The sequence below is a fragment of the Lathamus discolor genome, chromosome 17 (genome assembly GCF_037157495.1).
Source record: "Lathamus discolor isolate bLatDis1 chromosome 17, bLatDis1.hap1, whole genome shotgun sequence".
In the NCBI taxonomy this organism is placed as follows: Eukaryota; Metazoa; Chordata; class Aves; order Psittaciformes; family Psittacidae; genus Lathamus; species Lathamus discolor.
In genome coordinates this window covers 3,812,379-3,836,516 of record NC_088900.1, presented here as the reverse complement: position 1 = coordinate 3,836,516, position 24,138 = coordinate 3,812,379, and the positions used below count along the sequence as shown (strand labels likewise).

The 24,138-nt window shown below is 43.7% G+C and overlaps 1 long non-coding RNA gene across 2 annotated transcripts in view; it reads left to right on the top strand.

Annotated features, from left to right (window-relative positions):
- Positions 1–24,138, top strand: part of LOC136023118 (uncharacterized) — a 91,106-nt gene that overhangs the window by 27,223 nt on the left and 39,745 nt on the right. The window contains exons 1-4 of one of the 2 annotated variants that reach the window (XR_010616475.1): positions 533–626; positions 713–771; positions 3,079–3,276; positions 7,074–7,130. The exons of the other annotated variant lie outside the window; for it this stretch is intronic. This is a non-coding gene — a long non-coding RNA (uncharacterized LOC136023118). Of the gene's footprint in view, positions 1–532; positions 627–712; positions 772–3,078; positions 3,277–7,073; positions 7,131–24,138 lie in introns of those variants that run through there. 2 annotated transcript variants of the gene reach the window in all.

Here is a 24,138-nt window from a genome sequence, read left to right as displayed (position 1 = left end):
GCTTACTGGTTAAATGGAATATGCGGGCAGCATCCCAAACCTCAAGTAGTTCCTCTGTCCAAAGCTTGTGCCATTCCCTATAGGCTTTTCACTTACCCGGGCTTCCCCCAGTCCTTGTCCTGACTCATGGACTGTGTTCTCCTCTCCCTTTTGCTGATGGTTCATCTGCGAGTCACCTAATAGCTTCTAGGCATAGGACATCTTTTCTGCTCCTTTGCCAAACTCTTTGCCCTTTCAAGGGCCTAACTGAGGAGCCTAAAGGGTGTTTAAGTGCCTCATTCCCACTTAAATTTGATCTAGACTGTTACCTCTACGTCTTCCTGCAGCTGAAGTTACAGGTAGGACTGATCCCTGTTTCCCTCAAAGAAACCAGTAATCTTGTGTCAGGACAGCATACGTATATATAGCTGAGCTTGTCTGGAGGTACAGGCATTGCAGCTTTGGCATACATTGGTCCATACAGTTTTCCCTCACAGGAAGGAATAATTCTGTGGACTTGAATGCCCTGAATGGTTTTTCTTTCAGGAAGAAAACTGGAAATGGAGTGTTTTCCATTTGGACACAGGGCTCGTCTGAAAGCTAGGCCAACGCTGTGCTAAATAAATCGTCGTGCCAACCGCTTATGGGTAATTAGGCATGAAGGGAATCAGCAGTCTGCTCCCTCCGGTGTGACTCACAGACGGCATATTTGCAATGTGCCTTTTGCTTCCAGGGCTTCAGCGCTGTGGTACTCGCAAGGAAAATGGATCCTGAGCTCACAGCAGCCTTGAGGTACTCAGTAGCTCTATCACTAGGAGCACGGGGAGGAGATGTGTGGTGACAGTGTGGGGTTACAGCTTCAATATCTGCTCATACAGCAGTTTTCTTGTAAGTGCCAGGGAGGCCGAAACACTTGTTCACTCTGGGGGCAGCTCTGGTGTTCATGTCTTACTATTTCTCTAGCAAGTTACCATCCCAGAGCCATGCCAAGGTGATCACACACACGCTCCTGAGGTTCATCAGTGCTGTGTCCTTTGGTTTGGCTCCTACTTCTGGTGGCAGTTCGAGCTTCTGGATGCCACGCCAAAGGATGCGCATCCCCTGTTCATCCAGCTGTGCTGCAGAGATGGTAATGAACAACTGAGGGAGATACGGGTGTCTAAAATCGCCACAACTGTTTGCTAAACGAACATGTGTTTAAGACTTGGCTTCATCAGTTCAGAGCTTTAGGGTAATTCCTTTTAGTCATGAATAAGATGTACTCCCCACTTGCTTTCAATGTCTCGGGCTCAATGAACACCTAATAGGTTTAGCTCTTGGCCCAGCCAACAAAAGTGTCTGAAAGATGGTGCAGAGATGGCCCAGAGATAAAATTCCAGTTTATCTGCCTCTTAGGAGCATTCCTGGCTAAAGGAAAGCTTTAGGATATGAAGTGGAAATGTACCGAAGTCTTTTGGTTAGTGCATTTGGGTTCAATTAGCCTAACATGGCTGCTTCTCCAAACTGCAAGAAACTTTCTCTGGGGATTTCCGAAATCTCTTCAAGTTCAGGATGCTGGAAATAACAGCACCGCTTGTCTTTGTCATGCATTTTTGAGGCTTTTCCTTTTATGATCTTGAATGAAACCAGGAAGAGCAGGGATATGTGAACAATAAACTATTGGAAAAAACCCCAAACCAAAAACACAACGAAAACCCAAACCCACTTGGTTGCACTTAGGAGCAGAGGACCCGCAGTGCTTCTGAAACCTATCCACACGAATACAGTCCCAATGTGCACTAGTAACGTTTGCAATCTAAGCTGGGTATATATTCTAAAGGTCTGGGTCGTCTGGAATCCAGAGATTTAATCTCTGTCACGGTCTGTCCTGTTCAAATCAGGACTCACAGCCTCGTGAAGTCTGGAGTTACTCAGACGCAGAGGTCGCGATCGAGTTGTAACCTATTTTACAATGCAGAGCAATATTCATTATCTTAGAGGTCTTAGAGTGATAATGGTCCGTTCAGTTGTAATTCTGCTTAGTGCTCCTTCCTCTGACAACGTTATGGCGTTTGTGATTTCATTATAATTCTTACAACACTTGGTGTTTTTATGAAGGCAGTGACGCAGCAGCCGGGGCCAGCATAGGCTTCGTTACAAAAAGGCTAAATTTCTCAGTCCTATTGTGGAGGAGAATGGAGATGTGAGAGCTAAGTGTAACCTCAAGGAAAAAATTGGAAAGCGACTGAAAAGCTTGAAATGTAATGGAAAGCTTTAAAAATAACACATGCAATTTTGTAGAATTGCTTTTCTTCGGCAACTCCTGCGAATTCTGTTAGGAGGGGGGGGTCTGCTGCATGGGGTTGGAACACTCAGACACAGCAATAGAGTAAATTGCAAATTGAAGTGCCAAAACCAGTCCGTCCTGTACAGGTCACTGAAGTAGACGCGGCTCTTGCCTGAAAGCATTTGTAATCTAAAACCCCAGCGCTATTCCCATTGAAGGTAATGACAAAACTCTCTGTGATTGCAAACGGAACAGGATTAGGCCCTAAGTAAATAAAAGGCACTTTTTTTTTTGGTCACCAGATACTCCTTACCTATGACAAATTCAAATAACTTTTGTTCGGGAATCTAATGACCTAATTTTATCTGAAAAACTTCTTTATGCAGCGCTCTTTCCTCCCTTTAAAGCGGGTTTGGAAAGACAAGATTTGAAAGAGAATTCCCGTCTGTTATTGAAGCATTTAATCATTCTTTAAAAGCCAGTGCAGTTTTATTTTCTCTGGGGAGCGAGTAGCATTAGCTGAAGCATAAAGCAAACTATACCAAGTGTAGAAAAAACTCACCCTGATGTCCTGTTTGACAAACTGACCTGCAGGTCACAACCTGAGTTTATTGATCTGTGGGGCCTTGTCTGGGTGTCGGGCATGTTTTCTGGACTTTGGTTACAGCCGCATTCCTGACTTCTGAAGAGTAGGGGGTGTGGATTTCTACTAGGAGTAACCACTGGGAAGGAAGTAATGTTCATTAAGTGTGCAGGCAGTGCAGGACTAAGCATGCTCAGTGAAAAAGCTTTTCTCCTTTGCCTGTCAAGCCCTATGTTTGAACTCATTCCAGAATGCCGGATTTACTTTTCATGAAGAAACAGTACCTGGCTGGACTGCATTTTTCTTTCCCTCCTAAGTCACCGGAAGATTGGAAACACTATTCTTTTGATGATCACTCTCAGTAATGCAGTGTGCCTGCATGCAAGTGTGAATCTTGCAGTGGAGAAGGAAGACAAACTTTGCTACCTGTGAAATGAAGACTTCTTAGGTCAGTAAAGGGGTGCAGAGAAACTAACTTTTCAAGCAGCTGTTGACTTTGAACTAATGCTTTTGTTTTCTGCTCTCCTGTGTCCCCTTCCCATCTTTAGCAGCGCTGAACTTTGCCAGAAGTTTAGCAGCTTGCTGATTGTTCAGCCTCTCTGATAAAGGTAAACTTGGTCCAAGTGAAAACGTGATGAGATTTGTGGGGAGCTGAGCTTAGTTTGTGAAAACCTGAGTTGCTGCTTAGCAGAGAGGTTTGTTCTCTTTCCTTTTCCTTTTCTTTCTTCTTTTTTTAGTGGTTCCTATAAATGCAATCCTTTTCTTCCAGCGTGCGTGTGTGTGCTTTAAAAGACTGCTCCTGCTTCTCTCCCCGCCCTCTCCCTTAGAGCTGAAAATGAGACTCGTTCTTGAATAATAAACTCTGTATGTTATCAAGCAAATCTTGTGGCTTGTTCATGTGATCTTTTCCAGCCTCAGCAGAGATGTTTTGCCTTTTAATACATTTGCCGTTCTTTCTGGAAAATGAATTGCAAAACTGTTAGAGGGGTGAGAGAAAGCAATTTTTACTTGATAACAACACGGCTTAATGTAGCAGACTATTGCGCTTTTAACTTTGTAAGTGCTCTCTACTTTTGGGGTTTTAAAGGCATATTTCGAACTCCTGTCTCTTGAGGCTTTGAATTATTCCCAGCCTTAGGAAAGAGAACAACTTTCTCTTGAGGCTTAGTGCTGCCTAAAGAAGATTTTTCTGAACATAGGCCAAATGGTCAAGAAACAAAGTGACCCCTGAATAAGAAGTGAAATGGACTCAAATCATTAGAAACTGTCTGTAGTTAATGATTGTTTGAAGTAGGTCAGCAACATTTGGCAGTTTCTGGTGTTAAATTTTGTCCTCCTGTGTTCTGCAGAATGGCTCTATTGCTTATCAAAAGTTAGCATTTAATCCTGTAAGTGTGAAGACTATATACAGCTTTCAGTATTTGAGTTATATGTGTGTTATAAACTTGAGATAAATGAAGATAAAACTATATATGCACAGGTATAAATTTGGTGTGTTGAAAAGCTCTGTCTTTCTTATTTGGTTATTCTAAGCTGGAAGTTCATTTCCCATGCAAAGAATAAAGGGCATCAGGTTAGTTATGATGCGTACTCCTAGTTTCAGCATTAGAAGTGCATAATATCTTCTCAAACTACAACAGGTTCTGCTGCTGCTGCTCGCCACTCTGCAAAAGAAAGCTCAGCATCTCTTTGCAAAGGGTGAGAATAGAGCAAAAGTGACTGGGTTACACTGGGTCTCTTGTCTGATTCCCACTGGGATTACCTGCGGCGTGTACATGGAGCAGCTAGGCCAAGCAGAAGGAACCTGCAAATGACCAAAGCTGAAGCTCTCTGATCGTTCCTTACGTTTATCCCCTGAGATCCAAGGAAGTTTTGGGTGAGAGGAGGCTGGGAAGATTTCTTTGCATTTTTCCTCTGTGATTTAGCAACCTGCAGGGGATTATGGAGGCAGTCAGGGTTGTGCTGCAGATGGACAGAGTCTCTCCCCTCTTTGCATGCAGCACCTCCATTTCCTTAGCTCTGAAATGGGGAGGGTGACTGGGAGGGTCTTTTGTAAGGTACTTTGTGTATTAATAGAAGGAAAATGCCTTGTACTTCCAGAGGAGTGGTAAGCACAGCCTGCAACACTGCACATCCTGATTTGAGTTTTGAATGCTAACTTTTAGGACCGCAGATTCAGCTGAGATCCTTTTAGTGGCAGTAGCAAGGTAAAATATTGTCCTTATCCAGACGAGAACAGCATGGCATTCCCTGTGCTATTGTTCATTTTCAGGTATTCAAATCCAGCAGCTTTGCATGAATCCGCTTCACGTGCAGAATATAATTAGGGACAGGAAATGTTTTTGGATTATTTCATTTCCCTTCCTAGGGTTGAGATTTTGCAGTTTCTACACTTGCAGAAGTTAGAAGTGGAAAACAACTTTTAGGCCATGGAGCCCAGATCTTAACAACCCTACCTGTGATGTATAAAATGGTCCATTAAATGAGTATTGGCCAGATTTTGGCCACTAAGCTATTCAGCGTCTCCCTGTCTTTGTTTTCATTCTTCACCTTCCCAGGTATTCCAAGGCAAGTCCAATACTGTTCATTTGTTTCATTTACATCCTTCTTTATTTTTAAAACAGAGGAGGGGAATTCCATAGTTCCTGGAAATATCTGGGTCTGTCTAAGCTTTCATCTACCTCCAGAATGAAGCAAGCTGCTGCAAATGTGTGTAGCATGGTTTTCTCTTTCATTTGTGTGTTGAATCCTGGCTTTTTGAACAACTTGAATGGGGAAAAACTTACAGTGCATCTCCTCCAAGTTCCATGTGTGATCTTGCTCTCTGAAATGGAAACATATCTTTTGAAACCAGTGATAGTCAATAGGCAGAGGTGAAATCCGAATAGAGAAAGCAGGAAGTGCAGGAATGGGATATGTTGTTCAGCACTAGGTTACCTTTGCTTTGAGTTTGTTCCTGTCTAGGACGTGCAGAGCAGAAGCACAATGGCCTTGGGCCTCTGGAGTGGTTAATCGTGTCAGCTTCCTTGTTTCAGTGCTTACACAGAGACACCCTATCAAGGCCTCTTTTGAAGATGGTGGTTGCTCAGAGCATTTTGAGTTATCAGGATGTCAAGACCCATCTGAAACACCCTGGCTAAGTCACTCAGCGAAGTAAGCCAGCTTGTGTCTGGCACTGCAATAAAATAACAGACCCCAAATGGGTTTATCTCTAAGGGGTCATTCTTGACCTAGAGATGCTAAATGTGATCTGTTCTGATAATGTACCTTTGTGCTTATTGGAATGTTCTTCAAAACTGGGTAGGACTTTGTGTATCACTACGGGCAGTGACGTGTAAACCAAATAGGGGATGATTTGTTTTAGAGAAAGCTGTACTAGATGACATTGCATCTCTTTTGAGGAAGCACAGAGTTAGCACTACATGTGGGAATGTGCAACTGTATTTTTTCATATCTAGCATAGAAGTGCAAGGCAAAAGCTAATAATGGTACCTCAGGCAGTATTTTAGAGTATCGCAGGCAGTAACCTGTGCTTTCATCCTCGAGAAGAACCACGGAACAGCAAGGCAAGTCACTGCAGGCTTTTCTGTCTAATGTTTGTTTTGAGGCAGATGATCTTGGGTCATTCTTGGGAAGATCTTGAATGTGCCTTTCTTTCCCCACTTTCCTTGACCCCAAGAGTACTGTGTGAAAGTAGCTGCAGGGAATGAGCCATGTAGGAGCTGAAAGCCCACGGTCTTTCTAAAAACATCTTTAACATTAATGGTAAAACTGATTCCCTCATCTATAAGTTCTGATGGAGGCTGCGTGTCTACAAGTAACACCTTTCTACCAGTGGAGTTTTACAGTTCCGCTATTGTGGAGGAGTCGCATCTGGACCTGTCCCCTCGGTCACCACTTGCTGAGGGCTGTTCCTTAGCCAGTCATAGCCACAGGTGGAACTTCAGCACCCAGTAGGGTCAGGGCTCTACTCTTATGAAGCTCTTAAGTAATGCGTCCTCTTCTCCACTGACCAAAGTAGATGTCTGAAGATGCAAAGGTGTTCAGAGCAGAAGCAGCAAGAGATGGATGATTTCTGAGGAGCATTTTTCCTCAAGCTGTTGATTTTAGTGTAATTTTTCCTAGATGTTGCAGATACTGCCACATGCAACCACGTCTGGGACAGAGAAAAGGCACTGTAAGCAAAAGACAATCCTCCAGTGCAGCACTGGTATTAATGGTGAATTCCTCCATTTATTTTTACAGGTAGCAGTGGAAATGAAAGCAATTCTATTTATCATATTGTTCACAGACTCCACAAATGTAAGTACAAATACAGCTGAAAACTGCGCTCTATTTTACCATAGGTGAAAGTGTGAGTCTAATGATCAAAGAGCAATAAACCTTCATGTTGCGAGTGGTTTAAAACCAACCAAACAAGGGGCCTAGAGGAGAGTTATGTATTCAACACTTTCTTGCTGGCTTTGCACAACATCAGGGTTCATTTGGATTTAGATCCTGCTGCACTGGGGCCAAAGTTGTCTCTGGAGAAGTGTGGGAGGGACAGAAGAGGAGAAAAGCTTTTAGCTCTGTCTATTGAGAACCCCCTGGGCAGCAATGTCAGAAACTCCGGCAGGACTGAGGTGTTGAAGTCCTATTATTAGAAGTATTGTGAGGCATTAGATCAGGCTTTAAAGCTTTCAGGAACCTGAAAACACAGGTAGGAACCCCATGGGATCCATGATGTGTCGGAACAGGTTGTGTGCCTCACTCCGGGAGTTAATACTTAACTTACGGTAGGGGCATTAACAAAACCCACTGGACTTCTGCATGAATCTCCCTCTGTCCCATATGCTGGTATCACTTCATTTCAGAGGAACTGTGATTCACAGATACTGAAGCCTGAGTTTAAGGTTCCCAATGGGTAATTTTGCATACATTACCCGTTGCTTTAAAATCACAAGTGAAAGCGATGAATGCAGCACACAGTATTAGTGTCTGTTGGTGCCTCCTGGACTTGTTTCTGTGTTCACCAAAGTTCAGGGGATTCTTGGTTTGAGTTCAGTTTCAGCTGCTTGAGAGGTTGGAAAGTGCTGCAAACTTTAAGCTGAAGCTCAGTGCAGATCCTGCTCTCTATAGCTGGGAGTTGCAACCTGGGCCAGAACTCGGCATTTGGATCCCCTTCCTTCCTAGGCAGACATGCAAAGAAATAGGATTTTCTGCATCACTATGCAAATTCCCCAAAGAAATGGGTGCCTTTCTGAATCGCCTCTGTGTTGCTGTTGGGGTTCAGGTGGTTGAAGAAATGAGCTTTGTGTTCACAAGGCAGCAGGGACTAGGGTTTCTCCAAAGTGCCTTTGTTTGGGTATATGTAAAGCTATCAATGCGTCATTCTTTCTGCTTCAGCTGTTAGAGACTCCCATCTTCTCTATTGATTTTACCCAGAATGCTTACTGCCCTTGAAGGTGTGACCTGTACCTCAGGCTAATTTATTTCTGTCATGGCTGCAGCATATTTTAGAGGGCAGCGGGGGTAGGAGAGAGAACAATGAATTCAACATGGAATATAAATCCCAAGCCTGTAGCCATCAGACATTCCACTACATCCCCTGCTCCATACTCTCATTTGGCATTCTGCACGGTCTTGGATTAAGAGGGGGAAAAAGAAGGGGGGGGGGGGGAGGCATTTGTATAACTAATCAGGTGAGCCATTCTGGGGTAATCCCTTTGGTCACACATACTGGCATGTGTATTACCATTTTGCTAGGCTTCTAAAGCATTAACAATGACGTCCTAGTTTATGAGCCTGAATGAAAAGTCTCACCTTGACGGCCTAGAAGTGTTCTGGATCTGAGCACAGTTGCTTTAATCCATTGAAATTTGTGTCGTGGAATGTGGATAGACAAAGACTTAGGGTTTGTGCTGAAAGCTCGTTTTGGACCATAACAGTGGTGGGGCTGATGGATTTCCTTTTTTTTTGGTGTATTTGATTTTGCACTGTATTGCATATTCTTTCCTCTTTGGTTTTTATAGACAATGTGAAACTGAAATGATGTGTAAGCACAAATACTATAAATACTAAGCTTAAGCACTGGGCCCTTTTCATTAGTCTATTGAAATAAGTGGGGTATATTCTCGTGACCTGCTTACGTAGCTGAAGTCTTTCCTGCCCCATGTGGTTCATCAGTAGCATAGGATTTCTTTAGGGGAAACATGTTACTTCCAGTTCCCCCCACAGAAAGGCTGAGCACTGTGTACTCCGTGGGTTGTGGAGAAATCTGTTGGAAAACCCTGGACTTAGTACCACGTCCTCGGGATGCATGCAAGCCCTGGGATACACTGTGCGGTGTTTTACAGACCCACCTCTTCCCACCTTGGATTTGTGAACAATAGCCAATGAGTCCTCTGAAACTGGAAGCACCAAGAGGTGAACCCTGGCTCTCCAATATGATGCTACTGAATGATTTCATAGACTGACTGTTTGGACTCTGTAATTCAGACCCACGTTTGGTGTTCAGGTCTGAGTTTATTTTGTCCTCCTGCAGAGGAGAGGCAGCTTTAAGGAGCTATATCAGAACACGAGCTTCACATAAAGCAGAGTTACTGCCTTCCTTGGAAATTTAGGGCTCATACTTCAGAGCGTTTGACGCAGGAGTACCTGGCCCGGGGTTACTGCTGTGGGTCAGGGCAGTGAGGCCAGCTGGGTAGGTCAAGCTTCAGAGGAATGCAGTGTGCTCTGGAGTCGAAGTGTATGAGATTTCCAGGTGATTTGCTGGGAGCTGCTGCCACAGAAAGCACTAAATTATGCTGGGATGGCTGAATGTAGTGAAACTTACACCGGTCTGGCCTGAATTCCAAGCTTATAGTTAAATCTTGTTACTTGCCATGTGATTTGGGTTCCAAGTGGGTCCATGTCACACAGCCATAAGTTTTTCTTCCCCCAAATGTTTTCTGCACTGAATCACTCAGAAGCATTTCTGTAGCACCTACGGCTGTAGAGACAAGAAGAAGTGGAACAGGAGGTATGAATTCAGAGGATAACTGTGGATATAAAGAAGGTTTATGATTTGTGCAGGGGACAAAGGGATGCTGTGCCATAGGAAATGGAATGATCCTTTGGCATAAAGTGTATCTTTTCGCACCTCTGCTCTCTGCACTGTGGCAAACATATATATATGACCTCCGCCAACGTGCTGGAGGAACAAAGGAGCCAGGGCTGGGCATTCGAGCGCGTAGCCTCCTTGTATCTTGGCATCTTTGTGTTTATAGGTCTCACTCTTTTTACTTTGCCCCTAATAGCAATAAAACAAAACAAGATCCGGTCTTTTCATAGCATCGCCACTCTCCTAAAACAGAAGGAGGGAGGAAAAGAAAGGCAGCTCCAGTACAGAAGAGACCCTATGCTCCTATAAATGATTTTTTGGGCCTCCAAGATAAAACTGAGAGAGAAAGGGAAAATTGCAAGTGCTTAACTGCAGTATGGTGCAGGCATCCTGTGATTGAGCACAATACCTTGGGGTCTGATTTCTTAATTGCCCAGTGTGCCTGATCCATACTGGTTTGTCACCAGTGGAATAAGGAAAGGAAAATCAGATGTTGGGCAGGAAGATGACTATGGTTTTTGGTTCACTATGAGCCTGTGATGTGCTGGCATCATTTTGGAGCCTGTCACCAGGCAGTGATGCAGCTCTGCTTGCTGTCTTCTCTGAGCCACTGGTGTTGGCACTGCCTTCCTGAGGAGCTGCTTTGCGCTAGGAATTCTCCTCCTCTGGTTCTAGAAACCCCTCAGACCATCAGCACTGAAGCCATGTCCGTATCCAGTTCATTTCCTTCGTGTCTGCTTGCTGTTCTAGAGGTCTTGTGATATTTCACCCTTTAATATCTGTCCTAAAAGGGTATTCGTGTGCCCAGTTTAACCACAGAGGCAGCCTCTTGTCAGAAATGAGTCCCACGGGTAATGGGAGAAATAGAGAGGACAAGCATGTCAAAGAAATACTGCAGATAAGATGCATAAGGTGTAGTGGGAGATTTTAGGAGTGAAAAGCATCCCAGAAATGCAACTTGGTGGTTATTAATGAATATCTTATAAACCAAAAACATCAGTCAAATTTTCCAGCTTGCAAATGAAGGAAAAGTACCTAAAGCTGTGTCAGCGAGAGATGCTTTGCAACATAATTTTATATATGAGAAGGCCTCTCATATGCTTCCCAGATGTACAATCCCATATGTCTGTTCTGTTAGGCTGATTACGGAATACATGCATTTATAGCTGAGAGCAAAGGGAGAATTGATTTCTTTCTAGCGTGGTGTGGGTATCACTGTGTTCAAGATAATTAAACATTAGAACTGCAATACTCACACACGGGTCCGCCTTGGTGTTTTGGTGGGGGAGACCATGGATGGAACTGTTGATGTTAGTAGTGCATATGTGAGAATGTGTTGCTTGTGATGCTAGGCAGCTTAAGGTTTTCATTTGTCATATCTGATGCAGCAGGTATGTGTGCAAGTAACTTGACTCACAAGAGTAGTCCAAAGAGGATACTTACTGCTTACGTGCAGGAGCTGTACGGATCTGAATCCCAGGAGATCCTGGCCTAAGTGTAATATGACTTGTGTGTTTAATACAACTGTTCCAGAGAGCTCACTGTTTGAACTGACAAGACAAAGAGAGTATTATTACACATTTAGATGTAAAGAACTGTGGGCTTGTCGACACTGGAACAGTCAGAAGTTAATTCGTATTAAACTAATGATGCATACATAAAATGCATTAGTTAAACTGCACTGAACCCCTTTGTGGTCACTCTTGTTCATGGTGAAAGTGTTTTCCTTTCATTTAAACTTCATTCGCTTCCAAACTAAATTTAGTGCAACCTCATTAAAGCCACTTTGGTTGTGAAGTAAAAAGCCTATACAGGGCTTTACATGGTGCTCAAGTAACTTACCTCAAAAACTAATACGATTTCAGGTCTTTTGAGTGCTCTATGTTATATGCTTTGTCCAAATTCCACTTTGGATACTATCACTGGCTTCTAGTAGTAGTTGGATGTTTTGCCTTTCAGACTAAGCTTCAAGCTAAGGTGCTAATTTCAGCTTTCATATAATAAAGGCATGGTTTGCTGCAGAGAAGATCTTTGGGAATATTAACCCCAAGGGTGTCAATATCTGAATTCAAGTAATTTGAGACTAATTTTAAGAGTGCACTTGCTTTCGGAAGTTGGGGTTTGTAAATGCTGAAGATTGTTCAGTACCCCGGAGGGAGCGATGGATATTGGATTTTACTCAGTATCATAACTGGGAATCTAATCTCTGTAAAATCGAGCTTGTGGCTTAGCACTGAATTATTCCGCATGTAGAGGGAAAACAGCTTGGCTGAGTGATATTTGTGCTTATGATGAAATTCAGTTAGGCATTGGTTTGAACTTGGCCAAGTCCAGCTGAATCTCCCAAACGTGAGCACACGCAGGGAACCGAGTCCGGAGCATGGGGAAGTTCAGGCTAGAAGTAGAAAAACTGGAGCACATTCCATGGCTTAACATGTAAGCAAGCTATTCTATGCAGTATAGAGGCTTTAGGCTGCCAGAAGGAGGTACCTGCAGCCTCTTTCTGTTAACACATGCCTTGAGCTTTAGAGGCAGCATGGACCCCATGAATGTGAACTAGCAGGCAGCAGCAAAGAGTGAGAGCACACAGGACATGGTGATGAGTGTTCCTTGTAAGTCCGTGTAACAGATATCTGAAGTTTTGCTATTACTACTGCATTTAGAAATGCAGGTATTTGATAGACCTGTGATGGGTGGAGTTATAATAATTTTATATAGATTGGGACCAAGAAAAAACAGAAATCTGTTGGGTTTCATTTCCTCTTGTGTTGCTGGCTTCCTCTGTAAGCTGGAGGGGCAAGTAATTGAAGAGCTCAGTGTGTCTCTGAGTTTCTTCACCTGTCAGTTGGGGGAATTACTTCACAGGGGGACTGGAAGTATTATAATGATACTTGCAATATGCTTTCATATGCTAGGTAGAAGAGCAGGAGCGTTAACATGTACAAGAGAGAAAGAAAAAAGTAGGTTAGCCTGTCTGAGCTTGTCATGCTTCTACTGTGTCAGCAAACTCAGGGAGACAAGAAAAAGGAGAGGAAGAGAGATCAAAAGAATAGATTAAATTAAAAGTAAACAGGGAAAGTTAAAGTGGCAAGTAAGGAGCTGCACAGGACCTGTTCTGTGCCTAACTGCATTAACTTGGTCCATCATGTGCCAAGATCTTTGTCATCAGTGCTCACCACCAAAAATCACAAGGCAATCCTAGTGTCTGCCGTGTGGTTTTGAGCTCCCATCAGCTCTTAGCTGGCCATGCTGAGGCTGCTCTCTGTATGTGAACAAAGGCCTTTTGAGGAAAGGGAGGGATTGTTCCCTGATGGTGGGGAAAGCCGGGATGCACCTACCTCCCTGGACTGATGTGGGACCTGGATGCTTGAAGACCTTCACTTTGAGTAGGACTGGTTTTTGTGGCACATTAGGATGTGATGTGCAGCTGCTCTGTATTGCGGTGGTGATAGCAGCAATAAGCAGCAAGGGCTGTAGCACCAGGTCCTTGCCTTGTAGCCTTGGCACTGGGCAGTGGCAAGTGGCACACGCTTAGGGGAAAACTGTGTAAAAGTGGGGTTTAAATCTCTCAGCTCTTGCCAATCTGTACTTTAGGGACTGCCCAAAGCACATGCTGCATCTGGTGTGATGTGCAAGGCCAATGCTGGACTTTATATATGGACACGAGAGAGTTAATTTACCTTGCTGTGCTTGCAGTGATACTTCTCTGAAAGCTGCTAGTTACACAAAGCAGCAGCTCTGGAAACCTCTCAGAGCCTGCACTCTTTTCCTCCTTCTTTGTTGCAGGGGAATAAGAAGTCTCTGTGTGGGATAGCTGTTTCCTCTGAGCTTTGTCAACACGTTCACACTAGGTTGGGCCTCTGCACAAACGTTTCCCTCTGCTTCAAAAGTCCATGTGTGGGGAAGGCAGCTCTGTAATGTGGTGCTGTTGTGCATCATGTTGCGGTAGCTCAAAACATGGTGCTGTCTCCTGTTGGAGGGCAGATTGGACTGATTGATTTGCAGCCTCCCCATTCGTGCTCTTACAATATGGATTCAGTTTTGGAAGTGGCGAATGTGCGTTGTTGCTGCTGTTTGGCATCTGTCAATGAAGAGGCCACTTAAGTGCTCTCTCAGCTGTTTGGACGCAAGGAAGAGACGTGATCTTTCCTTCTGTGTCCTTTCCTCACGGTGTTTGTTTTCAAGGCACGCTCTCTTGGGTGGTTAAGATGACCAGGCGTAGTTCTGAACTGTAGTTCTATTCTGTTTAGTACAATCTGTTCTGTCTGATCGTGAAGTAGGCCAAGCAATCTTCATATGCAAATTTTCCTTATAAAGTAGACTAAGAAAAACAGAAAGCATATAGGGGAAAATTCTTGACAGTCAATATATGAAGGGTTAGTTATATTTTTACAGCATTATAGGTCAAACACTCGGCTGCTGAAAGCAATCATCCCAGCTGTAATCTTCTTTAACTGTATCCAGTCAGAAAAGAGGAAAAATTGTTTTTCTGCCTTTGAAGAATGGAAATATCTTTTTCCACACCCACTTCGACCTGTTTTACTGTGACAGATTCTGGACCCACTCAGCGAAATCGTCACAAGCAAAGTTTGGTGGAAACAAATTGCACCAGACAGTTAATCCTGAAACTGCCTTTTGCATCTTCAGCAACTGGGTAGGTTTTGAAGGAAAAGTGCTCAATTTGCATCCTAAGCCTCCTCAGCCTGCCTTATCTGTGGTATAGCTGGACTGCTTGGAACCATGGGCTATGAGCTATAATCTTGTTTTTACACACGGTCAGACTGTTTTACTGTGTGTCGTCTGAAATGCACCCTTCCTTTGTGAAAGCCACGAGTAACCACAAGCTTCCGCTTTAGTGCTGGAGAACAGTAAGTTTTCAAACGGACTGATGAGTAAATAAGAGTGGAAGGAACGTGGCAGAAACCTCTTGGAAAACAAAGGGGAAGATGGCATCTGTCAGAGACCTTATTAACATAAGTGGTTATTCCCAGCCAAGTGGAGTGCAAAACACCTATGCTGGGATAACACAACCCAGATGCAGGAAAGCCAGCCACTTTAAGTGTGGAGGGCAGGACTCGAAGCACACACATCTCTAAGACATTAGGAACAGAGCATGGAAAGTGTCATTTGCTTTGTGATCTGCAGAATCCTGCAGTGTGGGGGTGAGGAAGAGGGCAGCAGAAACATCAAGCTGCCTTAACAGCAGTTTGTGTGTCACTGGCAAAGAAATGGGGTATGGAAAGGTTTTAATGCAAAATTGAGCCACTTGGATGCACAGTAGCATGAACATCTTGGTCATAGTTTAGTAGACTTGCCTAGTGGTGGTGGTGAGGATCTGGATAAGGTCTGTAGAGAGATACAGTGATGAAGTAATGGGATGGTCTCCGTCTTTTAAAACTTGCCATCTGCAGAAGGAGGTTATTTCACCCAAGAAAATGTTTTGGAAGGCATGGGGCTTCAGAGTCATCTGAGTGCCTGAGGATTTTGGTTACTATTTCTCTGCATTAGAATCAAACGACCTGATGAAGTTGATCATCATCATAGACACCAGTGAAATATGGAGATTACATTGCACAAATGCTCTCTTGCTGAGATCTTCTTGCCCAGGATGGTGATACTTGTACTCTAGCAGGGTAAAGAGCTGAAGTGCTATTCTTGGTGTACTGCACAGATATGTGGGATGCTGTATAACAGAGCTCGTGTTAGCCCCTTTTATTTTTGCCCTAGTCATCTAAATAACAATCTAAATCATATAAAATGAAGGGGAACTTGAGAAGAAGGTTCTCTTGAGAAAAGGGCTCAGGGGAGATAAAGGTGACACATCACTTGATACAAACCAGATGATTAATGGTGAGGTTTGTACCTCCTACTTTGAAATGTTAGCATTTAATGCAAATGTGAGCTACATCAGAGAAGGTAATATTTTGGCTTCTAATTCAGAACTGTATATGGGAAGTCAGTAGCACCTATTGTATAAAAGAAATTGGAGTTACTGAGACACCCTCCCAGTCTCTTTATTTCATGAATGTATTCATTATAATGTGCTTAGTTGGTTGATTGTTAGTGATGCCATAAAATAGAGGCTATACCTGGTGTTTACAGACTTCTGCTTGTTTGGGTGATTCCCTGATTATGCTGTATATCTGCTTCCCCTTCATACCAACTTGTGAAGATGTCAGACCACCATCAGTTGAACAGCCCCGTTCTTGTTCCTCTTAAAAGACTTTGTTCTCTTCTGTGCTTTTGTGCAAACCAAATGGCAGCCACTTTCCATTTTACTAGTGGTACCTAAACAGTAAGGAAGGCTGGCCAGTCGCCAATTCATTTAAGTCTCTAGAATAATAGTTTGCTCTCTAATGAATAGTCTGGCTTTAAATCTCTCCATTCGATTGTGGTGGCACTCCTGAAGTTGACAGGTACTTATAAGACACTGAGGAAAGGTCATTTGTTGGGTGTTAGTTTCATTGATTTGTTCAGAGAACCTTCTAGTCATTCCTCACCGCTCTTGGAAGGAAACAAAAAGAAGCGACAAAAATCAGGCAGAAAATTCATCAATTTTCTCATATTTGCTTCAGAAGTCACAAATAATCCATTCCTGGTAAGCAGTTTCCTTTTCTGCCACTAAGCCTGGGTCTATCCAACATTAATGTATTGGTGGCCCATTATTTGTGTTGGTAGTGCAGCAGCTGAATCTGAGGCTCTGTCAGCTCAGTTTTGTAAGCCTATCCGGAAGGAGTCCCTTTCTGGCCCTATGAGCTTGTAATGCCAGTAGCCCTGAGACAACAAAGCAAACGGGGAAGGATGGATTGGTTTTCTGCTGTATAGATAGGGAAAGATTTGATGATTTGCCCAGCCTCACACAGGGAGTCTGTAACAGAACAAAATAACTCATGGGCTAAGGCAGTGTCGTAACTGCAGGACTACCTGAATGCCTCCACTTTGGTTCTTTTCTATGTATCCTAGAGACATATACAGGTGTGTTGCTTGATAACGCTGTCTCCATGGACACTTGTGAGTAAATGATTTCCTATTTGTATGTCTGGCAAATGTAACGCAATTCAGCTTCACAGTTAACATCGTCTTATTCTGAGCAGGGAAACTGAGGCAAGCAGCAAGGGAAAGTTTTGCCCCAGACGTCAGGTATATGTGCTAATCTTGGACTGGAATCTAGGTGCTCCTTGGGACTAGCTTGCAGTGGGCTGGAGTAACTCTGCTGTTACTAGATTTATTGCTTACTTCATCCTTTTTCCCCTGTACCAATAAATCAAATGCTACCATTTTCTTCCTGAAGCTGGCACTTAATGAACTTAAAAGCAATCTGAAGAAGGAGTCCTGTAATACAAAAACTGGCTGTGCTAATGCCCTGTTTCATTTACAAAAGAAAGGCAAGAACAGTGGCAAAGTCATTTTTGCTCTAACCAATTTACTTTAGACTGCAGCTACACGCAGGAGCTGCCAGTTACATATTTCAAGAACTGGCTTCTTGATGCCCAGGAGAATAAAGCCTGGAATGACTCGGACTTTCATTTAACCACGCTGGCAGGGAGCTCCATGGATCAGCCTTCGCAAGGGAGAGAATGGTGGTACAGGAGAAGACATGGGAAGGAGAAGGGGACAGAGTTTTGATGTTGCAGGGTGAAAGCTAAGCCTGAACTAAGAGGGAGGAGGAAGCATCTGAAATAAGGGTGTGCAGGTGAGGCTGGGAAGTTTGAACCTGAAGAATAACGCAGGGGGAAAGTCAGTGAAGCAAGGAACGCTGTGGTCAGAGCGGACCATGAAATGAATGGGAACATTTCCCACTGCAGATAAGAGCAGAGCGTGCCCGAGGTGAAGAGTTCTCAGCCCAGGGAAGTTATTATGTGTCTGAATTCCTGGCAGCTGGCCTGAGGACATTGTTAAGAGAGGAATGAGGTAAAGTGTGGACCCCCACCATGATTTGGCTGAATGATATTTAATATTTAAGCCTTTTAAAGTGGAGAGAGCTGTTTAAGGAGCACCTTTTAAAGAGGAAGGAACACAATTCCTATTGATGAACTGTGTGCATTCTACATGATTTTTGTTCAAAATGATACTAGCAAATTAGCTTAGTCTGAAAAGAAGCTTTGGACAATTGATGCTTTCCAGTTGCTTCACAAGTCCTAATTACTCCTTCTCTCTCCCCTTTTTACCCAGTGTGTTTTTACCTCGTGCTTTGGCTTGGTTGCAACCAGGGATGGCAGAACGCATGGCTCTCAGGTGGTGCAGTGTGAAGCTGCTCAGAAGCAAACCAATCCCTGTAGCAGTTTTAATTCCTAGAGGACAAAGCATTTGGTGTTATCCCTGTTTGATAGAGGGAAGTGAAGGACTGGGGAAAGGAAGTGACTTGTCACCCAGCAAAATGATAGTGTAACTGAAAATGGAATCGAGGTCTTTTGGTGGCGAGAAATTGGTCAGATGGCAGCATTTTCTCCAGGGTACAGAATGGAAAGTCTATTGCAGAAATTGGTCATTTTAGACATCAGACTGAATGAACTGAAGGTTATTTTGTAAGGAAACAAAGCCCTGGTCCAGAGATGACTGAAGCCACTGAATTGTTTCCATTGCTTTCTGTGGGAGCAAATCTTTGTTTAACAGTGGTTGGGAACAGGCAAGATAACACCTGATGAACTGTTTCCCATCTCAGTCCTCAGGCTCTGCAGTAAATACTGCTCTTCACTTAGAGCATGGTCTGCTGCGAGGTTTTCCATGGTCAAGTGACTTCTGTTTGAAGGAGGAGGGAAAAAGAAACGGAGGTGAGGGCAAATTGCAGCAACCGGCAGCAAAGAAGTGGAAGAAAGAGGAAGCAGAGCGTATTTACTTCTCACCTGCTCCAAATTACCCTGCAGCAGAATGTGGTGAGGAGGAGGAGGAGTGGTGGGACAGGAGGTTGTGCAGCCAGCGTGCTGGGAACAAAAGGCTTTTCTGACTAAAAAATGCCATGCACCAAGGTGGAAGCTCTGCTGCAGCTCTCTGTCTCGGGGCTTTGGTTACACCAGACGGATGCACACTATGGAAAGGTTCAGAAAAGGCTGGCCCACAAGGCTGGGAGATGGTTTTCTCCCTAACGACACTCAGGCTGTGTCCTGCCATTGTTGGTCAGCGTTTTGCTTGCAGGCTAACGTTACAGTTGTACCAGAACTCATTCCATATTGGCTTTTGATCCTGGGAGAACGGGAAAAATCTGGTCAATACGGTTCTCATTAGCCAAAAAAGCTGTAACATGCTGGAGTCATTAGTAGTTTGTTGATTGAGTTAACCATGCAAGGCGGGCTGCAATTGATCATCTGCATTCTCATTAAATATGCCACAGCCTAGGAGAGTTTGTTATGAAACTAGTTGGAGTACATGAAGAGTCTTGGTTGCAGCCAAGAACACCACTTTATATCTTTATGCTTTAATCTCAACCTGTGTAATTAATATCAGAGATGGGACTGAGGTGTAACATAAAAATACTTTCACCAAAGTCTTACTACGCAGGGTCTTGTTTCAGCTCAACATGCGGAGAAAGACTGGGGCTGAAACTTGAATCCCAATCTAAACCTTCTTAGTGCTGCAAGAGGCAAGGGAAGTGGTGAGGGTCTGTGGCTAGAGGATTTCCATTTGGAACTGAGTGGGTATTTGAAGGAAGGAAGCATTGCTGTGCTTCATTTAAAGATAATGAGGTATAAGAAACCCTAACCAAAAGTCAAATTCACTTTGTATTTGCATTGTTCTTGAGACAGTCAATAAGTTAAAAAGATAGAGGTGACACAATTTCGCTTTCAATAAATGGGTGAACAGGAGTTGCTGTAGAGTGTTACCTTGAAAATATATCGTGATCACTTTAAACCTTGTCTATGTCTTTCAGCTTTTGAAATGCTGAAGATCACATCTTGAGGGAATTTGTTAGAGCCTTTGAAGTATTTTTATGTTAGGCCCCTATGGCAGAAGATTGTACAGATCAAGAAAGTCCCGAGTAGATTTATTCACAGAAAATGCATTTAAATTACCCAGTTATACGGGCACACATTCTTCATTTATAGCCTGGTGTCTGGTCTCTGAAATCCTCCCAAGAATTGAGGTCATAGAATCTGAAAACGAGCTTCTGTACACCATACTTCAGGCCTTTCAGATGTAATGTAGTCTGTACTGTGTGGTAAATTGGACGCAATTCAGAGAAGAGCAACAAAAACAATTAAGGGAATAGAGGAACTGACTTACATGGGAAGATTAAAGGCGTTACAAATTTGTGGCTTGGTGAAGTCAAGACTACTGCAAGTCATTGGAAGTTTCTGGAGACAGGAATGCAGCTTCAAAATCCCCATTCTTGTCTAAACCCGTTTTTGTTTGTGTGTTTGTTTTAAAGCAGAATCTCTTCAGAGCAATATCCTCCTCTGGTGTAACTTACCACAGCTCCAGTGAAAACAATGGAGCAAAGGGATCTGTGCCAAATTAGACTGTCTAAAAACGCGGCCCTTGTGCTTTTTGAAACAGGCAACATCAGGAGTGGAATCAGTGGTTTGGTGGTGTAAATCCTGCAAGTTAATTCCTGGTATGTTCAGAGTACTGAGTGCTTAAATGCAGAAGGTATTTGGACATCTTCCTTCTGTAGAACCTCTGCCTTTGCTCATGCTGTTCTGGGGCAAGAGTGGTGATGAGTGGAGCTGGTAATAAAAAGCTTAAAATTGAGTTTAATGCTTGAGCTCTATATTGGCAAAAAGATGGACTGAAAGGACCCTCTGTTAAATTTTGACTCACATGCTCTCACAGAAATACAGGGAGCTTTTAAGCCAGTAAAGTCTAATATAGTCCCAGAAAATGGAGGGACATTGCCATGAGAAGCTGCAGGTGTAATCCACCACTGAATGTATATGACATACCTCCTTCTGTGCACCATTTGCACGGAGGAGCAGTCTATAAATACCCCAATTAGTGAGTGCAGCTAGCTGAAGCAGGGTATGGCAGCTCATGTTTTCAGCCTCAGAAACCCTTAGTTCTGTCCTTGCTGAGTTGATCAAGATGGTGGCCACTCTGCAGACACAAGGAGTGGATTGTTCCCGATGGTCCATGGGGATTGAATTACAGTGAGACTGAGCAATTAAAACCGTGGGCTGACTCTTAGGAAAATTAAGTGTGAAGCTCATTGTGCTGTGAAATAGTCTCAGAAGGGAAGTGATGGAGGCCCTGTTGCTTGGGATGTGGTACTTTTCATAAGGATGGAGTGTTAATTGAAGCATTATGGCCAAATTTTAACAGTGAAGTTAATTTCTGGCTCCATTGCATGCTCCTTGTTCCAGCTGGGGAGGGAGTTATTCTGTCCCAGGGCTGAAGTGCAGTGGGACTTGGCTGCACATGGAGTACAGGAGCTCACACCTTTCACATAAGTGATTGCTTTTATGAGATACATGAAGTTGCCAGGAGCAGAAGATGGAAGTGCGGTAGCTTCTGGATGGAAGTTGCCGCAGATATCAGTTTCCATTTTAATTTATGTGTGATCTTCACTGAGGATGCAAGTGGCCAAAGCTCTGAAACATAAATAGGACTAATTTACAGTCTTTCCATTTGCACCAAAAAAAGCAAAAGCACTAGAAGGGAGTCACCTGCGGAGACTGTGCTGCTCTGTTGCCTTCATCCTGATTTCTGTGGGTCAGGAGCAGCACACAGTGACCTACCACATCCCTCGTCATCCCTTTGATATCCAGATTCATGAATGAATAGGAAAAAGAGGAAAACACACCCTCCTGAAATGAGCGTTTGGAAAATGGGGATTTTGAGTGTGTGAATGAGGCGAACAGACAGGAATACCGAATGTGGACCAAAGATGCCAGGGGAATTGTTTCCATAGAAACACAACCATGGAGGCTCACATGGTTCCCCCATCTCAGACTTACAAATTCACATGATTATCTTAATGGTCAACATAATGGATTGAAAAGAGGTAGGTGATTAGTAAAATTTGATGCAAGTTTGTTGCAGACGTAGGGAGCATTGTGCTGAAGTCTCTGTCTGAGTGCAACTTAGAATGGCTCATATGCTGAGCGCGTATCGCTCTGATTTGCTGCACTAAATCAGGATTAACTCCCCAGCAGTGAATGGTGTCCTACTGGTATCAAACAAAGGGAATCAGACCTGGTTTCTTTTAATTAACTTGAAGAAAATAGGTCTACATTTGTTTCTTGATACATTGTTCTTTCACCTTTGTTGTCCATTCCCTTTTGCATGGCTGCAGACATCATCTTTTGCATGTAAATCAATACCATTCAGAAATGCCTCAGGAAATATTGTTCTGAAATGTACTCAATGGAAGCACATGCCTTTCTGTGCCAGAATTTATGAGGGGCCCTGGGAGTCTGTCTTCTTCATTTGCCCATGGAAATATTTCTCCTCAGAAAATCCAAGATCTTTGGGACTCATTTACATTGTGCCAGCCCCTTCAAAGAAGCTGGAAGTGGTGGTTTGGCATTGTATCGGTAGGCTCCTGAGTGTAATATGGATGATGCCATGCTTGAATGAGTAAGCTTTCGTAACATTAGGAAAGGGCATTTATGAAATGAAGGTGTTCTATGTTTTTACGTGTGGCACCTCAAGGATCTGTGCATGATCTGCCTTCTGGTGTGTATAGGGTTGCCAGCTGAGGTTCTTGTGTGGCACTCTCGACCAGTCCTGCACAAGCAGGGTGGGTTGCTGCGATGCTTTAGAAGCTGCTGTTAAGATGGTAGGTCTTTCTGACGTGCTGGGGAGCAGGAAGGATGAGAAACATCCTGTGGGAATCCTAAATATTAGGGGTTTCTCGCCCATTAACCAAAGTGTAGCCTGGTAGCTCCCATACCCCCCCCCGGAAGCAACACCCATAGAGCAGTCAAATTCCATGTGGGAGAAGAAGCTTAACCGCTTAATCTAGGTCGGAGCAACCCTAAATGAAACAGTGAGGATTCAAACCGTAGTGCAGATGTGTGGCTTGGGCTCCTCTCTGTGAAAGCCCATGGTGGCCTGGCCATCTCCTGTGGTTCCAGGGTTTAATTTGGGCTGAGCTGACTTTGTCTGATTTTTTAAAGCAGCCAAAGCTTCACAACCCACAAGCTTCATCTTTAATGTTAGTTATTTGTGCTCTTTTTAGAAGAGGCTGTGTGGAGTGGAAGAGAGGGGCAGGAAGTGGAGACAGGACAATTTTGTACGTGATTTCCAGTAACTGATGATGTTGGTAAGCAACAGTCCTATTATCCAAGACAGTAACAGCTCTACAGCCAGAAGAAAGTGTGGTGTTATCTTTCTGGGTGCATGTGGGGAGGAAAGCAGAATAAAAGCTAACATTATGGGGAAGACGGCTCCCATCTTTCCTCCTGATTTCCCAGCTTCTCAAAGCCAAAAAAGTTGCTAAAGACCCTCTAAACCTTAAGACTAGCCCATCTGCAGGCTGGTCTCTTGATAAGCACACATAATGCTCCTGCAGCTCCAAGAGGAAAACATCTGAGGTTTGGGAAGGGTCAGCCAGAAATGACATAGCTGCAAATATGAAAGGAAATCAAAGAACTGCAGGGTTCCACCCAGGAGAGGGGAGAGCAGGAGAGGCAGCCGGGCCAGCCAGCACCGAAACAAGATGAACAGGAAGAGACGCCCAGAGAGAAGCATTTTTCCTCTCCAACTTCATGTGTGTGAATTCACTGCTAACCTTGACCTGTGCTTTCAGTTACCTTGTTTTGAAATGCCCTCCCTTGAACTAATTTGTGAGACTGCTCTTCCAGTGCTCCTCATTCACGTGGCTTCGTGGTGAATTGAGTAATGCTTGATATTAAGAACCTAGATTGCAGAGTGAATGGGTCAGTAGCACTGAGGCTCCCTGTTTTAGTTGGAACCTCGGCATGATACCACCGTTTATAATGGAAAGTGGAAGTGTTTCGGCATTTCCATACATTAAACCTGCAAAGTGTTGCCATGCAGGCAGCACATTGATTCCCTGATGAGTTTCCTTCGTTTCTCCCATACTGTGAGTTTCTTTTCCATGCTGCAGTCTTCTAGGATTTTGCTGAGAGCAAGGTAGCATTTACAAGAGCATGTAAATGCCTTGGACTTCCTATTTTAAACAAAACAGTGCTAAATGGCCGGAACTTGAAAGGTATTCTGTTGATAATGACAGGGATAGGTTAAAAATGACATGAAAGCAAACACAAAGGAAAGACTTCTCAAATAAACAGGAATTTGGTGTTTTGGTGTTGCAGAACATTCAGTGAGGTC